Source organism: Cyrtonyx montezumae, unplaced genomic scaffold (genome assembly GCF_038088225.1).
Source record: "Cyrtonyx montezumae isolate F1298 unplaced genomic scaffold, pur_monq_1.0 scaffold_3, whole genome shotgun sequence".
NCBI lineage: Eukaryota > Metazoa > Chordata > Aves > Galliformes > Odontophoridae > Cyrtonyx > Cyrtonyx montezumae.
In genome coordinates this window covers 12910980-12929809 of record NW_027072034.1, presented here as the reverse complement: position 1 = coordinate 12929809, position 18830 = coordinate 12910980, and positions in this window count along the sequence as shown.

The following is an 18830-nucleotide window of genomic DNA, read 5'->3' as shown; positions in this document are numbered from 1 at the left end:
ATCTTCTGGCCTATAGTGCCTGCTTTTACCATTTTTCCTATTAAACGTACTTAAAATCCATGTATTGTTCGTAGTCTGGCTCTGCAAAGCTTACTTCCAGATGTCAGTGGGGTTACTTGCCTATACAAGAAGTGTTAATCTGAGCAGAATTTACAGAATTGGGCACTATGTTTTGAAATGCATACTATGAAATATACGAATTCACAAAAGAGACACATTAATATGCGATTATGTTTCAACTGTGCAACCTTAACACTCTGTTTATATAGGCTTCTTACATTTAGTGTGCAATATGTTTGAGGAAACATATGGCACATAATCCTCTCCAAATGGTTTTAGAAATGAAAAGGTGTCCTCTGTGAGCCTCTGCCACTGGGGAAGAGAACGTTTTCTTATTTCTCTGGATGCTGGAACCCCATGATGAGCAGATTTGCATAACAATTAACCTCTAAAAATAATTTATAACCTCCCAGATGAGAAATCAACTTCAGGGTGGTTAAAAGGGGAGACATTCTTTATTAATGTGACTGTTTGTATAAAGGAGGCATCCAACAAGCATAGGCAGTATGACGTAATACTTTCTTGTGTACTATGGAGAGTGAAAGGTATTTCTTCCATTTTCTCTGCAGTAGCATTGCAAGAACACCTCCATTCCTGGTACAGGTACCCTCTCCTTGGCATTAGGGTACAGACAGAAGGAAAAGCAAGGGCAGGGAGAAAGCAGGAAGATAAGAATTTATAATTTAGATGTGCTGTGGTTCTGTTACAACCAGGGCTATTCCTGGGATAACACTCTGCATCTGAAGTAAAAATCTGGCATTTCACAGAAGGAAGCTAGTTTATTTAGAGTATTGAACTCTCTTACAAGGCTTTCCCTCACTCCTTCCTCCTTGTTATTCAGAAGGCAAGATCCAGTGTAGAAAGATGTCAAATGCTTTTCAGCATTGCTGGAGTACATGCTCACTTGCTTGTGATGGACGGTGAGAGAATTCACACTTCTTTGCAGAGCATGACCCAAACATCTCACACACTGATGAAATGGTTCTACACAAAGATACTCCCACTGCTGTTTCCCTCCAGTATGACCACCTATCCAAACTACTCAGCTTGGTGTGAGCAGACCAAGCTCTGTTTTCAGTGTCTTGATGCTTGTCTCTTGCTGAGCAACTTCAAAGAGAACCCTTCAAGTAGAAACATCAAATAAAACCTTTCCTGAGGTAGAAATGGTTATCACAAACTAACAAATGCAGGCTTTATTTTCTGTTTTCCAAACATTACAAAATATTTGGCATCAGCAAAAACATGTTATGTAATATAAGTAAATGATAATTAAAAAAATTGCCCAGTCAGCTTTTGACAAATAAGGCATTTATTTATTTATTTGTTTGTTTGTTTGTTTGCTTGTTTTTGATTCTGCATTAGGAAATATTGGAAATCACAGAAGAAAGCCTGACATGAGACTTAGTTCCCCACTTCTGCAGTCTCAAGTGACTCAGATAAGCTTTGAACAATCAGCCAACATATGGCTTACTTAGCTAGGTTAAACCACAGATGATATTAAGGTTTGTCCATTGAGCAGGGTTACGTGTTTTGGGATGATATTAATCTAGTGCTCTGACTGCTCAGACAGTTTGCTGCCAGGTAAGGTTTCATCAGAGTACTCATGTTCTTATTATTTATCCAAAGTGTTTTCTTATGATCTGAGAACTTTTTCAGTTTGGTATTTATGCCATATCAAGTTTTTTAGTGTTTATATACTGTGTATCTATATTATCTATACATAAATCTACCCTCTTTTTTGAAAGCTTGACTATTAGTGCTAGCTAATGGTTTTGGATAGTTCAAAAAACCTAAAATCTGATGCAAATCTATGAAGCTGAAATGTATGGAGGTATCACTATTACTCCTCAGACTAGGGAGGTATTAGACAAAATCAGATAACTTTTTATCCAGAGAAAATCAGTTCTGTGGCAAATGAAAACCAAGACATTCCTGTCTTAGTCTATAGCAGTTATGTTCACCCATCTCAGCATTTCACCTGCTGGAGAACAGCAAACAAGCATATGTTTACCAGCTCGTGTTTCACTTCTTTTTATTTATTTATTTATTTTTTTTAGTCAATCTTGTAATTTAGACTGTTATATTTTATTTAGGTGAATAACAGCATAGCCACAAGGCTGTTCCTTTCTGTCCTGGGGAACGTCCTTTCCATTACATTCTGATTCACCACCCTATTTCCTGTTGACAAGCAATGTGAGAAGTTTATTGAAATACTGAGCTTACTTATGTTTGGGAAGGAGGAACAAACAAATCCCTGCCTGCTTTCTCACTGTTCCAAATATCAAAATTTTATTCGCATGGTTTTGAAGCTTTATCAATAAATGATAGTGCATTAATACCAGGCCTGTGTCAGGACACATTATGTCTATCAAAGAGACGGAAATAACTTGTTTGGCCATCATTCCCATCTTTACTTTCTTACTAACTAGTGTAATAATGAACTCTGCCAATTGGATTTACTGTTTATAAGAAAGTTGTCATGTGGCAAAGGCAGGCAGAGAGGCATCTACTTCTGCTTTATGGCTGAACGACAATAGAGAAAGCTAATCACTGCAGAATGAGCTTTGCATCTCCCTTTGCTTATACACAGTGAGCAGTTCAAGGTTTCAGAGGTAGCTGCCCTAAATCCTATGCCAGAGTAATTTGATTGCACATTTTATGAGGCAGACAGTAGTCTTCTTTTCAGTGAGTATATGGGAATATATAGGAGTTTGTAGCATTCTGAAGTATCTTGAGAGACAGTGACAAACAGTTTTTCTGCACAATGACAATTCCTGAGTTTGTACAATGTAACTAGACCTTGTACAAAATGCAGACCATAGATCTTACTTCAAATAGTGGTTTAGATGTAGCACTTCCAAGTTCAAACTTCTCATTCACATTCAGAATCTAGTACTGGCTTCAGATCTTCCAGAGTTCATAAGTGTTCAATGTAGAATTTGTTTGGATCAAGTCATTTTACTCATGCACCATTTTAAACTTGGAGAAGCCAGAGTAGAATGTAGATAAGCACTCCCATGATATTAATTAGGCAAGTGTCAAACAGTTATTTCTGTTCTCCTATTAGGCACTTATTATTCTGTCCTCTGTCTCAGTGTCTCAATGTTTTCCCCACTTGCTGAATCGTGATTGATACTGGCTGTGAAATCCTGGCTCCACTGAAGTGATCAGGAGTTGTGCCACTGCCAATGTGTTATCCATTGACTGTTACATCAAGGATGTTGTTCTTACTTCTCTTCACAGTGACCCAGCCTTCCCCATCAACAGTGGAGAAGTACAAGTATTAGATTTCTGCTTTTCCTCTGCAAAACATGAAAATTTCAGAAATAAGGTTCTCATTTTTATTGACTGTTTTGAAATGACTGAACTGAAAAAAAATTTGAATAGATTATAATAGAGATGAATCTGCTGGGAAGAACAGAACATGAGATTACAGTGTCTGCATTGTATTAATTAGGCAACAAAAAGAGAGTGAGGAAAATACCCAAATGTTGCTTTAACCTTCCTCCATAAGCACAATTTACAGACACAAAATTGAGCTTGCTTTTTTGATTGTGTATTCTTCAAGGCAGAAGTACATTTTCCCTGTTGATTACATCCATAAGTTTGTTGCATATTTACTCAGACATTCATTTTCATATTGTAAAAGGATCTTTGAGATAAGTTTTTGGTCATAAGGAGATACTGCCAGCATCTTGGAGAAATACAGCACTTGAGAAGTGTAACTATTGAAAGTGGAGAACTGGGGTGGGCCTGGATAACACTGAAATGATGTTGGATAACACTGAAAAACCTTTGGAGCTCTGGGCTTAGAATCTCCCTCTACACCCCATGCTTTTCAGGTTCTGAACGTGTTCTTAGTTCTGTAGTTAATTGAAGACAATGGAAATAATTACACATCATGCACAAGGCTTAACCTTTTCGTAGCAGAGAGCAAAGGGGTTCTTTCATGCTTGCACAGAATTATTTGGGAAATGTGCTCTCCTCTGCAGCACTGAGGACTGGATCTAGATGAAGGGAGAGTATAGGCCCATAGCTTTGTTAAAATACTGCTGGCTGCCTGGGAAGTGTCTTTGTCAATGTGGCTAAGCACTCTTTAGTGTCTTTGGATAAAGATGGAGTCTTGTACTAAGTTATGAACTTGATGACGTTTGTAATATAGACATGGTTAGCCATAAGGTTTATCAGGATATATTTTAGCTCATTAGTTCTTTCCATTTCAAAGGCCTAGGAAGTCAGTAACGACCTGCTCCCTAACTACACTACATAGCTGAAGTTTCTCAGATGGCTGAAATATGACCTAAAATACCCATGTTTCATTAAATCCAGGTGAGTCTTGATACATTTTGGTATAAAAGAGAACATCATAATCAGTGTAATATTCTCCACTAACTTTCATTTTTAAGACATACACGAGAAAATTTTTTATACTTTCTTCTCATTCCTCTCACAATTTTTTCTGAAACAACTACCACCATATTTAAAAACATAACTTCTGCACTGAATTCTGAAAGTCTGTGTAACACGTGAAAGTGTGTTCCATTTTGAAGGGAATGAATAATGCCAGATATAATTTGAAAGATTCATAACTCCATGCTGATTACAAAAGGCACTCTCCAGTCTTTTTAATCTTTTTCTCCTAATGTGTCTAATTAATTTAAAAGATGAATTCCCTCCTTCACATGGCCTCAGTTATTTAAGAAAATTGTTGCTTCTACAACCTAATCTTCCATTTATTCTCTCATTTCCCCACTTCTCCAGTACCCATTATATCTTACTGGACTCTCAGTGCAAGAAGAGAAGAAAGCAAAACCAATTGTTTAAAGCAAAGAGATATAATGAAAATAAATGCAAGGCTGATAATCCAGCAATACTTCCTGTCTCACCACAGTATCTATGAAAATCTAGTTCAGGGTATCAGTACCAGCATTTTTATCACAATATTCCTGGGCTGCATATGACTTCAAATGTGTCCTGCTTTGCTTAATACAGCAAGTGATCTGAAAGCATAAAAAGAAACAAACTGGAAACAAACTGTAATTTTCTTATGGGAAGAAACTCTCTTTTCAGAGAATGACTTATAAAGCCTGGCATAAAGTGTGTGAGTTATGCCATTCCGATGACTTCTTAGCACTGAGAAACTGACTGTACTGTCTACTTGAAACTTGCTGTCATTATACTGATTTATGCTTGGCGCTCATGACCAAAGTTTCAAGCATTTATCAGGCATTCCTGGCCATGGGACAGGACTTGACTGCTAAAGCAAATGACACAGAAGAAAAGAGGGACCAGGAAGCATTGTTTATATTCTTGGTAACTGGAATATAAGTTTTGATTCTCATGAACCATTATTTTAAAAACTGTCTTACTAGGATGAGCATCTATACAGTGTAGAGCTCAGTCCTTTATCCTACTGAGTAACACTGCTTTAACTTGCGACACAGCAAAACATAGATCAGAATTTGATCTTCAACTTATAGGTCTGCAAAGGTTGTAGCACAGACAAGATTAATTCCCCTCTGTATGCTACATGCCATATCAATAGCACTATCAAAGAGATATCAATTCTAAGTCAGTTATACTGGATAGCATTATAATTAGGTCTGTATCTCACTTTCTATTGCCATACTGATTCTGATTGTTATTATCCATCTGAAGTTGATTTAAGAAGTACATTTCTATGCTTCTCCTCAAGAGTGCTGTTAGAGATGTTTCAGGTCAGTTACCCAGGACAGGAAACCATAAACTTTACTGAAGTGCTCAGAATGAAATGTTTCTGTTAACTCAGCTGATAAACAGCTGGGGTGAGAGTCTTTAAAACAGTGCTCCTTTTGAGTGTGTTTGGAAGTAAGAATAACAACACGCACTTGGAGAAATGTAGCTCAAGAGACTGAGAACCATGTACATTCAGTGCTGACAATCTGGTTTGGATCACTGGGCAGTCGTAATGCTAACTGGATATTATCCCTGCCAGTTTAAGGCCTCTTCAAGCACTATGCAGGTTGTTACTAAAAACAGACTCTGAAGCCTGAGTGCTTTGCGAGAAATCCTGCACACACAGATGTGATTGGAAGAACATTTTGGAAAGTCTTCAGCTGCCCCCATGCACCAGCACAAATCTGTCTGCAGGTGAAGATGTGAGGAGAATAGATGCCTGAGCATGGGGCTTAGATGTCATCTCAGACCCTTCTCAAGGGGTCTTTCCCTCTACATACTCTGCTGGTGACTATATAGTCGCAGAAAGCAGAGTGCTTCCATCTTTGTGCTGCTATGAGATGGGTGCCAGGTCTGACGCATCTCTGCTGGCACATGCAGAAACACAATGCATGGCTTTCCAACTGTGCTACCGTGAGATCATCACTGAGCCTTCCTCCTGCCTCCCACAGAGCTGGGTGCGTGCAGCTGCACCACAAAGCCTTTGGCAGATGTTAGGGAGAGCCAGTGCCTCACCTCCAGACCTTCAAGGAGCCCCCAGAAAAACTGCCAGATCTGGCCCTGGATAACACCAGCTGTCTTGGCTGCTGGATTGAACTGGAAAGTGGGAAATAAGAACTTGGGGAAGCTGTGGGCATATAAATTGTAGTGCCTCCTTCCTTCCACAGGGATTTCAAAGGTGAGCTTGTATAACGCCAGCCCATGCAGCAGTATTATATACAGCTGAAGAAAGGAGCAAAGGGAAAAATGATATGTTGTTATTCAAACTTTATAGGAGACTTGTGCATTTAAAGCAGCTTGGTGGCAGCTGCTGAGATGGAATTGGGAAAACGTGCCCTAATTTGAATTTATATCCTTGGCTTAATGCTTTGCAACTATGTACTAGTTCTGCCAGCTTCCTCTTTTCCCCAGTAATGGTCCAAACATCTACCCAAATTTCTCATTAATTACTGTTATTTGTTAGAGGGGATCAGCTATCTCCTACTGAAAAGAAGAAATCCCAATTCTTTGGTCATTTTTGCAGACTTGAAATCTTTAGGAGATTTTCAGTGCTTTACTCCTCTTATCCTTTTACATAGGTAAGAGCAAGAGCAATTTAATTTGCCTGAGCTCAGCTAGTCAGATATCGAACAGAAGTTAGGGAGCACCTGCCTGCAGCTGGACCAGAGTTTTCTGAATACAAAACTCAGCCAACCCTATCTGAAATCAGATACCACTCCAGAAAAAGCTGTCCTGCCAGTGCTGCTGGCATGAAATGAACAGTGCTGTGTTTAATGTCAGGGAAATGTTGAAGAACGTCACACATTTTACTGCTGAAAACCTTACCTTTCTGGAAGCTCCATAAATCAGAAGGATTTAAGAGAACACCTTACGTTTAGCAAAGCTATGCTCTGGGAAAATCTAGATGGCTAAGTGGGGTTTGTCTTACTGATTTCCTTTTAATGTGGGAGAGGTTACAAATCACAGCTGCGTTTCACCTGATGCAGAAGTATATTGATCCATTGTTCCACAAAACGTGACAGAAATGAAAACCTGTTAGCACAAATGGTCATGTTTTCAGCATTCAGCATTTTCTTGTTCCTCTAATTCCTGAAGACAAAACGCTGCTGGGCAATAAAGAGGAGCCTGAATGTTCATTAAATTATGGACAATTTTTTTCTGCCACTTCAGTTATCTGACTGTTTCCCACTCTCGCTGAAGTAAAGCAACTCTGATTGCCTTAGGTCCTAAGGTTATTCCTTATCTTTCAGCAGAGATTGTGTATGGTCTCAAACAGCTAAGGAGTCTATCCGCATGAAAACGGACAGTCTGCACAACGTTGCTACCACGCAAAAATCTGCCAATAAGTCCATGCACACTGTACAGACTTCTGATCTCCTGTAATGCAGTGAACAGCAAACTCTGCTTCACTGTGGGGAAACTACCACAGTTTTGTTTCAGGAGCACATTCCTACTGTGACCACAGTAAAATCAGATTCTAAGCACTACTGCTTCAGAAGCAATGGACTCCATACTGAGCTTGGGAAAGAAGCAAGTCTGAGTTACTGGTATGGTGACAGGAGGCTTTCATGGGTCTGCCCCACAGAAGCTTTGTGTAAGTTCTGAAGAGTGTACTAGGGAACTCTAAGCTGACATTACTAATTTATCTTTTTGAGAACATGCATTTGAAAAGGATGATTTCTTTAATGTTTCATTGACTGATTATACCATCTCCAAAAAAAAAAAAAAAATGAGAATTTGATAAAACAATTTAATCCTAAATTGTTGCAGCAACTCTGTACTAAGGGTATAGAGCAAAAGCATCAACATAGCAGTAGTTGGATGCTATATGTATCATTTAATTACACAAAACATCCCTATTTCTCAGCCTTTTCTGAAATATCTCGATCTCTTGTTCTGTTTGCTTCCTGTACTATATTGTCTTCCAGAGTTTAAAATTTAATGCATTAATAATTGCCATCAATAAAAATATCCTGATAATTCACATTAGGTGCCATGAATAATTATAAAATCAATCATCAAAATGATCTTCCCTAAAATTACGCATTTTTCTTTTTCATTGCATCATTAATTTGGGGCCGAATCCTGTGTACTTTGGCCTTCCAATGCTCCTGCTGATGTCAAGCAGAGCCTCATTAAATTCAGATGTTCTGCCCTTTTGGATCAAATTCCAGCTTCAGAGGCTAATTTTTCAGTTCCTCTGACTTCCTCCCTGTTTCTTAAGAAATTCTGAGGAAATCTACCTCAGCTAGCAGAAAAATCTTGCAGACCCTTTACATCCAGAAAATTCACCAGTCTCAGAGTTGCTGATCCTGGAAAATATCCCCTCATGAGCTGCTCTGGGACAACAGGGAGCAGACGTGTCTTTTTTCACCAGCATTTCCTTCTGCTTTTAGTAAAGGAGCATTGTGAAATCATGGTCTTCTTTGCAGGAGCAAATCCTTAAATACTGTGGGATATTTTTCAGATCCTTCTTTGGTATGCTGGTATAGACACACAAGTCTTTGTTCAAGAATCTTCACATTCAGCAAGGATCAACACAGCAGGTGTCATGTGGAACTGTTGAATTCCCACTAGCCTGCCCATTAAAAATGACTAACTTTTGGCCTCTGCCCTAGGAGGGGAGGGAAGGGAACAGATGAAGAAACTCTTTCATTTTATGCGCTACACTTTCCCTCTCTCTTAGAGTGGAAAGTTGGCACTATCCCAGGTTTCTCTTGGAATTTTTATGATATACACCTATGGGTCCTACTAGCCATTGGACTATAAAGGACCATCCATAGATTCTGCTCACTGACTGCCTATTTTCCCTGCCCCTTAAGTTGCTTTCTGTGTAGCATCAAACCATCCACTGCTTTAAAGCTGAAGTACGAGGCACTGCCAAGTCAAACAAGACATGCCACAAAGCTCGTTATTTAGGTTATTCATTTTTGCCAGTAAGAACTTCATAAGGTTTCCTCTTAATTGTTGTATAGATGGACTGAAGGTCTCATAACCTCCATAATAATCTAGTGTACACATGCTCCTCCTGCCTGTCCTGTTTTGGAAACACTCCTAGCACTGGCACAAACAACCCATACAATATTTTTGTTTACCACCCCACAGGAGAACACTAACACCATTTTGGACTTTCTTTATAATTCAGCTGCCTTCATCTGACTCAGGAGGTGCACTGAAGACTTGAAACATGAGCATCCACGCTAGAAAATTAAAAGAATCTCTCAAAGAAATGCAGAGTAAGCCATGTAACTTCCAACATTCTTAAACTGAATACCACTGTGCCCTTATGGGGCATTTACATTAACACAGGAATCTTCACATCTATTGATTATAATTATTCTGAGCAGAAAAGGCAAATGAAAACATAATCATATTCTAGAGTAACTGTGCTGCTTTTTATATAGAGAGAATCCAGAAAAAAAATCTGTTTTCATTTGCTTTTGGGTGGATCTTATAAATTATGTGAGTTTTATCTCTTATTTTTATTTCTCACTAATATAAAAAATATTACATTCCAGGTTTTGCTATATGATGGTTGGTATGTTTCAGCAAGAAAGAGTTTACAGTGAGGGTGATGGAGCACTGGCACAGCTGCACAGGGGGTTGTGGAATCTCCTTCTCTGGAGATATTCAAGACCCGCCTGGATGCCTACGTGTGTGACCTGGTGTAGGGAACCTGCTTTGGCAGGGGGGTTGGACTTGAGGATGTCATGAGGTCCCTTCCAACCCCTAAGATTCTATGATTCTATGTGGCCATATTTCTTCACTGGTTTTCAATGACTTCAATGATTCTGAATCTCGATTTCTGGTCTACATGCTAATTTTCTGGTCTTCTCAGAGTGGTCTGCACATCTCTATCTCAAGAAAAATGCCGTTTGTAGCAAAATTGATATAATCCAGAATGCAGTAAGTATGCATTTCTATTACATTGATATCACCATAAAAATAGTTCCCAGTCACCCTTGTTATGTGCTATAAAAGTATTAGTTCTTCAGTACTGTGTCTGATTTTACCAACTTACTACACCACGTTAAGTGTTTTGCTCTTGCGTGCTCAGCCTGACACATGGCTGGCCAGATTCACTGCTTTTACCTGCCCTTCCATCTGCCTGGACTTTTAAAAATGTTAATCATGACAGTCCTGTACTCGGTATATTCTGTGACTGGATGGAGAAATGTGCCTGGCAAAGCTGTCAGACTGCCACATTCACAGATATATTCTTTGAAAATTTACACAGCAAAATATACTTTCATACTTCTTTAATACTCTTAGGACACCAGACCAGGTAGTCAGACACCTTTATGACTGTAGCTAATGTAAAATCGTTAATGGATATATTCCCTGTTTTAGTTATCTTCTCTAATTTTCTTCAGTAATTTACCTTGGAAATATGTATGTTTTTCTTCTGTCTTTCTATTTCTTAATAAATATATTAATACATAGAACATATTAATACATACATAATACATATTAATCCACATAACAGCTTTCTAATTGAGTACACTGGGCAGATTTTATTAAATATTTTCCCAATTCTCTCGATAGCTTTAAAAGATACACTATAAAATCCAAAGTCTCGCTCCTCACATACATATATTCAAAACAATATATCATCTAGAAGTTATATGATATGCTTGATCTTTTTACATCTTTTTACAAGTCCATTTTCTACTACATCCAGAAAGGGAAAACCTTTAGTTGTAACTTTTTTTTTTTTTTAATCAGCAATTTGAAATTATTCTGCATTATAAATGATCATTTCTCCACTGTTTCCATATTACCATCCTTATACCTTAACTAACGTTTAATCATAAAATAATGAGTTTTGAAGAGGCACTGGGCAACAACCCTGCTGTGCTGGTAGAAATTCCTCTGCCAAGACAATGTTAAGTTGATGTTTTTATCACTACAAATCAATTCCTTCAATTTTGAGGCAAACTAATAAGACTGATAAAACCCTGAATTATTGTATGGCAGCTAGGGTTCCACGCTGAGGAATATTTCTGTTCCTTCCACAAACAACAGAAATGAGAATCTGCTCTTGATTTCTTACGCCTAATGCTTTCCATAGATGAAGAATTGTCATCATTCCATTTTGGCCCATTTCTTACTCGTGGAACAGGCTAAGAAACACCAAACATTATGCAAGGCTTTTGATCCCTGGCTTTCTCTGTTGGCAGTGTTTTCTTGTAAGTTGTCATTTATGTCAGTTTCATCCCGTAGCATCATCCCAGTTGGGATCAGGCCTGCATTAGCTAAAAAGATTCCCTTGTAGGTCTGGGAAACATCAGATCCAAGCTGCTTTTGAAATACAGAAAATGTCAGTTCTGTGAAGAAATTTGAGAACAAGGTTACATCTTCACTGGCCAAGGTATATCTTGACAAAAAGGTAATGAATGTGCAGCAGCTGCCTCACCACAAAATCTCAAGAGAAACAGAAACTTGCAGTTTCTATTATAGTGTAATGAGCTATAGGATGGCACAGAGCACTGACCTCAGCTAGCCCTGCTGTAGGAAACATTCCTGGGCCGTCTGTGCCATCATTTTGAATAAAGTTTTGTTAGCTGCTGCTTTAAGAATAACAAAAACAACAACAAAAACACATCTTCTGGAAATAGGAAAAACATTCTAAAACCTAAAACCTGTAGAAGCCAGATTACTGCCACTGGGTACTCTCAGTACCACTACATATAGCTACTCTTCATCACATTCTCAGTCTTTTTTTTCTTTCTTCCTTTATCTTTCCTTCCTATGAACTTTGGTCAGCTATCCATACAACTGACAAAAGCAGCCTTCATCTTATATTTGTAATCTGTATAACATCTACTTCCCCTGATCTGAAGGGACTTCTCTTGGGGGAAATAAATCACATTCATAGTTAACTTACGGAAAGATAGCTTCATGTCTTGTGCCTACAAACTTCATAAAAAAAGAACAAATGCAAACCTAAGAAATTTGTTGTTCCAGTAGGGTATTTATCTTCATCTTCTGCTTTCCTTGTGGATAGCCTTTCAGCGTGCATATGTGTGCATAAGTATGTTTATTCATATACATATGAATGTGTGTCATTGTGATATTTTCCACTACTTTTAAGGGGATGAGGACACGTTTCTAAAGCAGACCCCAGTGCAGCTCTCTGTAGGCTGAAATAGGTTCTTTCTGTCAGGGTGATGTACTGTGCACATAAACTTTCTTTGAATTCACTACTGCCTGTTCTTGTAGGTATTTTTATCACATAGAGACATCTTTAGTTCAAACATTATTCAGGAATGGTTCTTACATCTCAAATTCACATTACTTAGACTACTGTGTCCAGTCCTAGGCTTCCCAGTTCAAAAAAGACAGGGATCTCCTAGATGGAGCCCAGGGGAGGGCCATGAAGATGAGTAAGGGACTGGAACATCTGCTATATGAGGAAAAACTGAGTAACATGAGTCTGTTCAGCCTGGGGAAAGGAAGATTGAGAGGGATCTGATAAATATTTAAAAATATCTAAAGGGAAGTGAGAGGCAAAAGGAGGCCAGTCTCTTCTCTACGGTGCATAGCAACAGGACAAGGAGTAATGGCCTAAAACTTGAACATAGGAATTTTTGTACTAACATGCAGAAGAACTTCTTTATGGTATGGGGCTGACAGAACCAGAACAGGTTTCCCTGAGAGGTTATGGATTCTCCACCAATGAAGACATTCAAGACCTTTCTGGACACCTATTCATGCAACCTATTTTAGGGTACCTTCTTTAGCAATGGGGCTGGACTCGATGATCTGTTGAGGTCCCATCCAACCCCTGTGATACCAGAGCTTAGCAGATTCTCTTATCATGTCATTCATATAATTCATATAACATAAGAGATATGACAATTAGTTTGCCCTTCTGAATTTTCAGGTAGGTGCTTAGCTCTAGGAAAAATCACATCATGCTCTTTTTCCTTTTTAGCTAATTTTTTTTCTATCATTATTTAAGGACTATTTTCAAAAAAAAAAAAGAAAAAAGTATAAACAATAAGCTTTCCCTGTGTTATAACCCACCACACCCAGCTCCTTTTTTTAGAAAAAAAAAAAAAAAAAGAACTTGAAGAGTCTGTTCCATTCTTTATTATCATGAAACAAAACCACCAAATGAACATTTAAAGACATTTCAGCTAATTTCATTGGCAAACTCCAAATACTGAACATATTTTTACCAACTGTTCCTCCTGAGATGATGGCCTGAGCTTGTTTTTTTTTTTCTCCTTCCCCAACTCCCCATGCTCCTTCCCCTCAAGAGACTGAATGCTGCTGATCGTGCAAATTCAAGCCCATCAGCACTTGTCGTCTCTCATGGAATTTACCCTTTGACATTCAGCTTCCACTTCCCACTTGGAGGCAGAAGCCTCATCTTTGTAAAGCACAGATGTTGTTCCCTTGGAAAAATCAAGAAATATGTTCTCCCGCAGGGAAATTGTAGACCTTAGGGAGACAAATTTCTATTTATTTCATCCTTATTTAACTTCATGTATTTTTGTAGTAGGGATTTTTTCTTTTTAAGTTTATGATAAACTGAACAGGCAAAACAATTATGTAGCCCAATATTCCTTGTTTCATAATCCAGCTATAAAGCTGTAAACAGTGATCTTGACATTTAATGTCAAATTGCAGCAAGACATCTTCACAAAAATTCATTCTTTTTTTACTGATGCATTGTGAAGATCTTTTTTCACAACAGTAGCTTCTCTTCTACCTTTAAATGCAGGCCATACAATTGTTATATATTTCTCTACATAATAAATTATAATACACATTTTTAAAAACGTACTAAGAGAAAAAGAAAGTCGCAAGGATTTTTCATTCTTGTTTTATCAGAAATTATGAAGTCTTGGGTAGGGGCAAGCCTGTCTTCATTTACACCTGTTATGCCTCATTGAAACCATTAGGGATAAGCTAATGTAGCTGGTTACAGCTGGCTCATAGCCTATCTTCTTTTAACTCAGATCACTGTCACCTACAGGTAGAACAAGTTGAGATCTGCTGATTGCAGTGCTTTGTTTATAGGAATTGTAACAAGCCTACTATAAGCCCTCAGTCTTTACTGATGCATGGAGCTATTCCTCCCTAGCTGCAGGACTCTGTGCTTGTCTTTGTTGAATATCGAGAGGTTCCTCTCCATCCATCTGTTCAGACTGCCAAGGACCTTCTGAATGGCAGCACAGCACTCTGGGCTATTAGCCCCCATCCCAGTTTTGTATCGTCAACAAACCTGCTGAGGAGTCACTCTATCCCTGAATTCAAGTAACTGATAAACTAGTTAAAACACCACTGGAGCCAGCAACGCCAGCTACAGGCCTCCAGCTAGACTCTGTGCCACTGATCACAACACTCTGAGACCTACCAATTACCCAGTCCTGAATCCACCCATCCAGCCCACAATTCCCACACTTGTCTATAAGGATATGATGGGAGACAGCATTAAAAGCCTTGCTGAAGTCCAGGTAGACAACATCCACTGCTCTCCCCTCATCTACTCAGCCAGTGGTTCCGTCAGAGAAGTTAACCAGATTGGTCAAGAATGATTTCCCTTTGGTGGACCCATGCTGACTACTCCTGATCACCTCCTGGTCTTCCACAAATTATTATGTCCTCCAAGTCCAGGCAAAAAAAAACCAAAAAACTTTCAGCATCTCTTTCCCAGCTTTGAGCTGCAGTTAGCTTCATTGTCCTTTGAATGTAAGTACATCTAAGAATTGCTTATCAAACTCAATTCAAACAATGCAGTACAGCTGATACTTAGACCTTCGTAGCTAGGTTTTCTAATAAAACAAAGCTTATAACTTCTGTACAGAGAGAGCACCTTGTCTGTTCCATGTTCACTACAGTTGTCTAGCACATACACACATCACAAGTGGAAAGTTCAGAGCAGGTAAGCCATAGGAATGTCATGTTGTCCTCTAGTTTTGTTTTGCTGTTGTTTATTCCCCCTTTTTTATAGAGCTTAATTCAGTCACACCAATTATCCAGACTGCCTTGCAATTTTTCCTGGTACATCATAGAAGTAATTGCCACGCTGTGCATGCCTTTTTGATCACTGTGTTGTTGAGAACAATTTGATAGATAGATTATAGAGGACCTAAACATCTTTTTATGCTTATGACTTCAAGTGGCATTAATAAATAACTATAAAATAGTAGTATTAAAACTATAATTTTTCATGCAGATCCTTATGAAATTATTATGTATTTTATTTCTTTATCAGCCATGCATAGTTTAGGTGTGGAAACTGGATGATGAAATATAGGAGCAGCTAAGTTCATAAACTAAATATTTTTAGAGATAAGTGCAGAAATATGTTTATTCCTAGCTGTTCTGCTATTATAGAAGAGTTCTCCAAATGTGAAAATGAGTCCCAAAATTATGTTGTTGAGCTCCAAGCATGGAAGAAGCCCTGTGGAAGAGTACATTAGCAAATAGAAAGACACCTAAGGAAGGGTTCTTCATTTAAAAAATACTAATAATCATAAAGAACCCTATTTTTCCTCATTTTCTGTGTTTTTATCAGTCTTTCACAGAACTTTGCTGTCAAATATCAAAACTAGACTCTCCTGAGCTGAATTTTAAACATATCAAAGAATCATAGAATCACCAAGGTTAGAAAAGACCTACAAGATCATCCAGTCCATCCTTCCACCGATCACCAATAGTTCTCTCTAAACCATCTCCCTCCACACAGTGTCTGAATGTTCTTTAAGTACCTCCAGGATTAGTGACTCCACCACATTCCCGGGCAGCCCATTCCAGTGCCCAATCACTCTTTTGGAGAAGTATTTCCTGGCATCCAGTCTGAATTTCCCCTGGCACAACTTTAAGCCATTCCCTCCAGTCCTACCACTAATTACAAGAGTGAAGAGGCTGACCCCCAGCTCAGCAAAACCTCCCTTCAGGTATTTATTGAGAGCAATAAGGTCTCCCCTCAGCCTCCTCTTCTCCAATCTGAACAATTCCAGCTCCCTACCCGTTCCTCACAGGGCCTGTGCTCCAGACCCTTCATCAGTTTTGTTACCCTTCTCTGAACACACTCCAGGGCTTCAATGTCTTTCTTGCAGTGAGGGGCCCAAAACTGGGCACAGTACTCGAGCTGCAGCCTCACCAGTGCTGAGTACAGGGGACAATTCTCTGCTCCTGCTGGCAACACTGTTTGTGATACAAGCCACGATACAATTTTTGGCCACCTGGGCACACTGCTGGCTCATGTTCAGCCAAGCAATGGCCAATACTCCCAGGTCCATTTCCTCTATACAGTCTTCTAGCCACTCTGCCCCAAGCCTGTAGCATTGCCTGGGGTTGTTGTGGCCAAAGTGCAGAACCCAGAACTTGATCTTGTTGAACCTCATCCATTGGCTTCAGTCCAGCTATCCAGCCTGTCCAGATCCCTCTGTAGGCCTTGTTACCCCCAGGCAGATTGACACTTTCAGCCCAGATAAACATCTATAAATATCTAAGGAACAGGAGGCAAAGGGATGAGGCTGGACTCTTCTCAGCAATGTATGGTGATAGGACAAGGAGAAATGGTCACAAACTGAAGCATGGGAAGTTCTGCACAAACATGCATGGGAACTTCTTCACAGTGCAGTGACAGAGCACTGGCACAGCTGCACAGAGAGGTGGTGGAGTCTCCTTCTCTGGAGATGTTCAAGACCTACCTGGACGCCTACCTGTGCAACCTGGGCTAGGGAGCTGCTTTGGCAGGGGGTTGGACTCGATGATCTCTTGAGGTCCCTTCCAACACCTACAATTCTATGATGACTATTCAATGCACTGTCCATTATACACAATGAGAATAATTCCAATGCCCTTTTTCTGTCAAAGGAACACAGACACTTGCATTATTGCATTCAGAATGTATGTTCCTGGGCTTAAGGAAAGAAGATAGGACACAAATTGCTGGATTATTAAAAAATATATAAAATACATATTTAAGTACAGATAGCTATATATCAAATACCTAAAGTTTGATCCAGGTCTTAACTGAATCAGCATATTTTTGTTTCTTTGATTTCCCTAAAATTGGAAGCTACATAAATCTCAAAAGATAGTTCCTCTTGTATGATTTCTGTAGAATATCTAGTTTTATTTAGAAGTATAAATTTCATTGAGGACGAATATACAAGGCAGTAAAATATCATGCATGATTATAAGCTCATACTGTATTTTAATAAAACTTCACCCTCTTCATTCCCCCCCCCCTTTTTTTTTCTTTTCATTCTGTCTTAGATAACTTAAAAAATTCTGCAGTTTCAAGTACTGATAAAACTATTAAGTTAAATATTTTTCTTATTATTCCAACCTGGGCTATTTTAAAAAAATCTAAATAAATAGATCAAAATGTATTCACCTATGGAGATGATTGAACCTAATTTGGTACTTGTTTTGGCATCAGCAATGAATGTATAAAATTAAGGATAACTTACACTGGCAAGAGCATAGCCCTTGTGATTTTCCTTACCAAGAGCCCCCAGTGTAACACAAACACATAGTTGTGCTTGCAACTTCACTCATTTGCAACTGCATAATAAGTCTATACAGTGCCAGCCATAGGCAAATAAAACTAAGATGATCTGTAAGGTAAATTTGGATTTAGGTTAATCTGAAAAGACATGGAGCCACCAACATCCAACCCAAATCTTCTGCAGGCAGAAAGTGTTGCATGATCAACTGAGGGGCCACAACTCAGCCTGAAAACTCTGGGAGCTGGGCCAACAGGGTTTCCTCATCAACTGTTTCTGCCTTCTACTGTTTTATAACTCTCCAAGAAAGGGTAATTTTATGGTTGCATTTTGCCATCACATTCGCTTATGAAATTTCCTACAATCAACTAAGAGCAGGAAAAAATGTTTAGATATGGTTTTGCTTGAAATTTGTATCAGCTGTAATTTATATCTTCACTACTTCTTTCAGCATAGAGCAATTCTCATATTTAGGAATTACTCTGCCAACATCCCCAGCATTTGGCTCTTCCATCTACTCTCCAGATGTTACAGCTGTTACTGCCATTTGTGCCTCTTTTCTTCCAACATTGCAGTAGCCTGTTCTTATGTCATCTATTTTTTTTAATAAATCAAACTAAATATTTCTCCATTATTCAGACGACACTGAGGTTAGAATTTGTCTCCTTTTTCTTTTTCACTCTTTTGTAACATGCAGTTCCCTTTCCAGTGCCACCTTTACTTATACCTTGCTATGGATGCATGACCTAGCTGGCTAAAAGAGTCATTATTCTGCTGATACTTTAATTCAAATCTATCCATGGGTGGTGGATAATTTTAATTGCTACCAGCAGGCAGCAGGGCGTATTCTGACCTAGA